General features: G+C 32.5%; 1 long non-coding RNA gene across 1 annotated transcript; it reads right to left on the reverse strand.

Annotated features, from left to right (window-relative positions):
• Positions 1–623: 623 nt before the first annotated feature.
• LOC107866172 lies at positions 624–4,798 on the reverse strand. The gene is made up of 3 exons (XR_007053573.1): positions 4,719–4,798; positions 3,387–3,506; positions 624–939 (listed from the first exon to the last, which is right to left on the reverse strand). It is a non-coding gene; the product is annotated as an uncharacterized LOC107866172 (long non-coding RNA).
• Positions 4,799–6,114: the final 1,316 nt, after the last annotated feature.

Raw genomic sequence — 6,114 nt, forward strand, 5'->3', positions numbered from 1 at the left:
CCAATTGTTACAAGACTCACGAAATTGAGGGGATTTCTTGGTTAAGTGGGTTACTACAGGAGATTTATTAAAGATTTTGGAGTTATCTACAAACCTCTGCATGAGTTTATCAGAAAAGACAAGTTTGGTTGGAATGATAATGATACTATAGCATTTGTACAGCTTAAAGAAGCCTTGAATATAGCTCCAGTGTTGGCTATGCCATATTATTCTGAGTCTTTTATTATTTAAATTGATGCAAGTGGAGTGGGTATTATGTTTGTTAGATTGCATACCCTACTAATTTTAATGTTTTACTCGAATAGTTGCTTATTAGTGTAACAAGTAAGCTAACGTGGTTCACTTAAGTAAAATATAAAGACAGTATTTTTACGTGGAAAACACCCGGCTCAAGGAAGGTATAAAAAAACACGACTTGTACCTCTACAGGATTTAACCTCAACTTCACTAAAACTATTAAGCCTCAACAATCAACAAATTACAAGACTCTTGTAAACTAAAAATTAAACTTCCAACTCCTATTTCTACAATAACACAAATCTTCCCAAGATAAGGTTCTCAAGTCTTCTAGTTCCCTAACTTGAAGATACAACTCCTAACTCAGTTTATATTTTACTAAAACTAGAAATAAGACTCATTACAACTCAAAGAACCAACCTATTACACAAAGTCTACAAGTCTCTAAGTAAAGGACCAGGTTCCTCTTCAAGCTAGTGAACTGATTTGCTGATTGATGCTTTTCTTATCCGTGCGTGAGTGAAACTCCTTTGTGCAATCTGTTCTATTTAAGCCATAGAGTTCTTTAGATGATGCAGTCTTCTTTCTATAGGACTCTCAGTTAGTTTCATTCCTTGTTACCATTTATCTCCTTGATTGGGTAGGACTCCTTTATTTGCTCAATCTTCAATTGTTGTATTTATCTTTTCCTCAACCTTTTCTCTGCACGTGATAAGTGTTGTTAGTGTAACTGAATTTTCTTACTTATCCACTTCTAACTTCAACCATTTAGCTTATCAGTAACCTTGCCTGTAACTATTCTTTCTTCACTTGTGTGGACCAGATTACACAACATGACCAGATTACACAACATGTTTCATTCATATGTTCATCATTAAAACTTCAGTTTCCTAACAATGTTGTCTGATGCAACAAGGGCATTCTATTGAATATTATCAGTAAAACATTAGCTCTTAGACATCAGGTGATGTGTGTTTATGACCAGGAATTATTGGCATCAATATTTTCTTAATATAAATCGTCTCACTACTTATTGGGAAATTATTTTATTGTAAGGACTGATCAAAAAGCCCTCAAGCACTTGCTTGATCAAAACATCCATACTAAAATCCAGGTGGCAGGCATTACCAAACTCATGGTTTTTTATTTTTCTATTGAGTACAAGAATGGTACTGACAACATAACTTTGATGCTTTATCTAGAAATCAAGGTGATGAGTTATTGTCTATTTCACTTCTCACTCCTCATGATAATATTTATGACAAGATTCAACAATCATGGGCTTCTAATGCAACACTTTAGTTATTCATCACTAAGCTACAAATACAACCTTCTAAGTACTTTAATTGGTTTAACTCTCAACTCTGGTGGAAGGGAAGGTTGGTTATAGGTGCTGATAAGGGCTTGAAGGACACTCTCGTTCATTTGTGGTACTCTACTCCACATAGGGGACACTTAGGCACGGAAGCTACTAGTAAGAGATTGTAGTCCCTTTTTTTACTGAAAGGCTTTGTTTTAGGACATCAGGATATTCATCAATAACTGTGATGTGTGTTAGAGGAACAAGTATGTTGTAGCATACCCTCGCTTACTCCAACCTTTGCCTATTCTTGAGGGAGGTTGGACCAATATAAGCTTAGATTTCATTAAAGGCTTGCGAAAATCTAAGGAAGAAGATGTTATGTTGGTTGTGATTGACAAACTTAGTAAGTATAACCATTTCATTGGATTATAACACCCGTATACAACCACAGATAGTAGCACAAGGCTTCCTCGATAATTGTTTAAACTACATGGTACAACTATTTTTCTAAGCTCCTTTTCGCAAGAAATTTTCTCCCTATAGGGTGTCCAGCTGCATACGTCCACAATTTATCACCCTTAAACTGATGGATAGACTAAGGTGTTGAATAAAACTTTAAAGACCTATTTCAGGTGCTTTTATTCTAGCAAATCTATAAAGTGGGTTGTATACATGCCTCTTGCTGAGTGGTGGTACAACACCACACATCATACTGCTATGAGGTGTACACCTTATGAGGTCCTATATGGTCAAAAACTACCCCTGCACTTGCATTACTTAGTAGGAGAAGCTTACACTGAAATGGTTGACAGGTCTTTGACAATTAGGGAGGCTGTGATTAAACTACTTAAATTTCATTTGTATAGAACCCAATAGAGGATGAGAGATTTGGCCAACAAACATAGATCTAGTATATCTTTTGACATTAGAGATTAGGTCTATTTAAAGTTACAACCCTACAAACAAGTGTTTGTGGCTCCTAGACGATTTCCAAAGTTAGAAACAAGTATTATGGGCCTTATGTGGTCATTGATAAGATTGGGATGGTTTCTTACAAGTTGTTATATGTGTCGATGTTCTTATTCACCCTACATTCCATGTATCTTAGCTTAAAAGTTGTCATGTTCTTCCTAATACAATTTCTCATCTACCCGTCCTTCATATGTCCAGTCCATTGCATGAGTCTATTTTGGATAGAAAAATAATGGAGAGAGGCAATAAGTTTGTATGTCAGGTCTTAATCAAATGGCTTGGTGTTTATGATGATCAAGCTACTTGGGAATTCTTCACTGAATTGTAGCATAGATTTCCTGCTTTTAACCTTTGAGGTCAAGGGTACCTATCAAATGGGGGTATTGGTGCAAGACAAGAAGAGATGGAGCTGATTAAGAGTTGATAAAGAGCTGACTAAACAATTAGTTAGTTAAGATTTGAAGTCTGTTAGGCAATTAATATTCAAATTTCTATTAACACTGTTCCCAAAAGCAATTAACATTGTTCACTACTATCCCATTAATTCAGTTAGTAGTTAGTTAGTCATTAGGTTGAATTGTTTCAGCTCTGTTAATCTATAAATACCAATTTACACATATAAGGATTCATTTATGAATATAGATCAATTTCTCTTCTCCTATAAACACATACACACACACACTCTCTCAACTAAATATCTCGAATATCCCTGATTTTAGTTTTATTTTTTCCTCGAGTTAAGCTCCCGGAATCACTCCAATTCCACTCCATTGTCATTACTGGCATCAATGGTTATCAAAACAAATTATACATTTAAAACAACTACTTTCAACTAAGTCGATAAAATAAATGTACACAAAGAATAGGACTTTACCAGAACTTGTAAGTATAATGCTCCAATCAATACTTTAAGGAAAGAAAGAACCCTCTTTTCATCATGATATATTTCCGTCTCCTAATACTAATACTCTGAGTATACTTCACAATAATGAATCTACAAAGTATATGAAAATATCAACATAAAGTATTTAAGTTTAGAAAAGTAATACTAATAAAAACAACGAATGAAATGGTGAACTAAGGCATATTAAGACATCAAAAATAAATAATGCAACACGGTCTAGGCAGCTTATTAAGGTTCAATTTGATGGCCCATCTCCATTTTTCAAATTCTCTCGAATACTCCTTGTATTTTCAAGAATACACACACATAGTCTAGTGTAATATGTTGAATGGAACAGTATGCACACTACTACACAACATGTAGAACTTGTAGATGCAGAAGAAGTTAATTAGTGGGAGGGGAAGGGGTTTATTAAAATTTCACACAAACAATAGCTTGAATATTTATATATAATATAAAGTTATGAAGAGCTTAAAAAGATAGAATTAACATAAGCATAAAGCCACTTATTTTTATTTAAATTTTAAATTGTAACAGGTAAGAGATCTCATTTACTCATAGAACGTGATTTGTGTGAAAAAAAATCTGTTGTCGCTTTTAAAAAACACTTTAATTCTCCTTTCTTCAATTATTGAAAAATCAATTACAAAAGACCAAATCTTTATTTTATTGATTATCACTTCTCTATTAAAAAGATAAAATAAAGAAAATAAATGGGAGTATTTAAAATAAAACTTTAGTAATGTGTTTATAACCAAACTAAACTTCTTACAATGGTCCTTTTCTTTATAACTTTTTTTTCAATAGATCTAGTAATGATATTTTTAGATTTCTTATGTGCATAGATCAAGATCTAAAAATGAAGATCTCTTATAAAAAGGCACAAACTAAAAAATAATGATAAGAGACCTAAAAGACTAATCTTTCCTCTTCTCTAACAGAACTAATATTAAATGCCTGACCTGAGTATAATTTTTAAAAGTACCAATGAATGAAGTAACATTTTTCCCAGATAGGCAACATAATCATGACCCTTCAATTTCTAGGGTAGCGCCTCACTTAAATCGGCTATGAGGTTCAATAATTATAAAAATCAAAGAAAAAACAATAAACATTGACAATCAAGATGGTAATGCACTGAATTCCTTCCATTTTAAGGTAGCTCATCATTCAAAATTAACTATTAGCATTTTTCAGCATAAGCTAATTTTCGCAAATCATGGCTATTAATGGTTGAGAGCAAAAAAAACTCAAATAAAATATATAGTACTAGAAATCGAAAGCGAGAAGAAAAATTAATACCGTTTGAAAGAGGAACAACAAAATCCTTTGTTAGGTCAGAATGAAACCACCGTTTTTCGCTTTTATTTAAGTAGCAGAGTTTTGTTGCACTATCCAAAAAATAACTTCTTATTCCTTTTATTTGTCCATATATAGACACGGTATCTATCATGAGTCAAAATTAGTAGGATTACAATAATATCTATATCAAAAATTGTGGCCCACTCAACACACATGCACATTTTTAAAAAATTTGTTTTAAGTTTGTACATAAATTCTTTAAATCAATTAAAAAATTATTTTTATCGAGAAATATAATATTCTTTAATCAAAGGCAAAATACATAAATATATTCTCAAACTTGGCCTCAGCTGATAAGTGAGCACACTGACTTTGAAAGTGCACACTAGACCCCTCCACTTAATATCAACTAGCAACTAAATAATCCAACCCGTCTCCATTGTGTCTCATGGACACCTGATGCTAACATAGCACAGAAATTTTGGAGGTGCAAATATGATTATTTTGTAAGTTACGTTCAACTGATACAATCGTGACAAATCTGAGCAAACCTGATTTTATTCCCAACAAGATAAAAAGACAAAAGTAACTCACTGGGTGGATGAATTTGGGCCCACTTCTTGATGGTCTTGTAAGCCCACAAATGTATAAAGGCCCAATACCAACCGCAAAAGCCAACCTTAAGAGCTGAGGAATAAATTTGACTAGCCTCCCACAATAACCAAAAACTATTATAGTGAGACAAGCATTATCTTCAACTAAGAAAATTATCATAATGATATGATATGGAAGAAATTACGCTTAGGATCTCCCAAAGTGTCTGATCTTGATTCTCTGTCCAAGCTTAATGAAATTTTTAAAATATTATCTTAATCGAAAAAATTATTTAGAAATTTAAAACAGCAACTTACACCTCATGGGCAACGTATATTGAATCATAAAATCTTACTTATGAGTTACTATAACTTTTGTCGTTGAGGTAAAACTTAGCTCATGAGCTTTTCAAAAACTAACTTATGCCCCATGACAATAGTTTGTACTATTTAAATAAACCTAATTTATGTGGTATTCTATAATCTTTTGCCTTACGACAAAAGAAGTTTAGGGATTACGAAAACAGTTTACTCTATTTCTCTAACTTATGTGTTACTTTGTAATTTATGCATTGTGAGCAAAAGTTAGAACATATGTATGTTGGACAATATACCTAAGTCCTAATTTTTGCCTAAAGAGTAACTTTTTTGATCAATTGTACAAGTTCACTATTTTTAAAATATTCAAATATCTATCTTATAAGCAGAAGTTAGAACGACTGCCTTATGATAAAATTTATTAAATAGGACCAAAACATCAATGCCATCCCTTGTGAAAATAATTTTTATAAAACTTTTGTTAT

This window comes from Capsicum annuum, chromosome 3 (assembly GCF_002878395.1).
Source record: "Capsicum annuum cultivar UCD-10X-F1 chromosome 3, UCD10Xv1.1, whole genome shotgun sequence".
Lineage (NCBI taxonomy): Eukaryota > Viridiplantae > Streptophyta > Magnoliopsida > Solanales > Solanaceae > Capsicum > Capsicum annuum.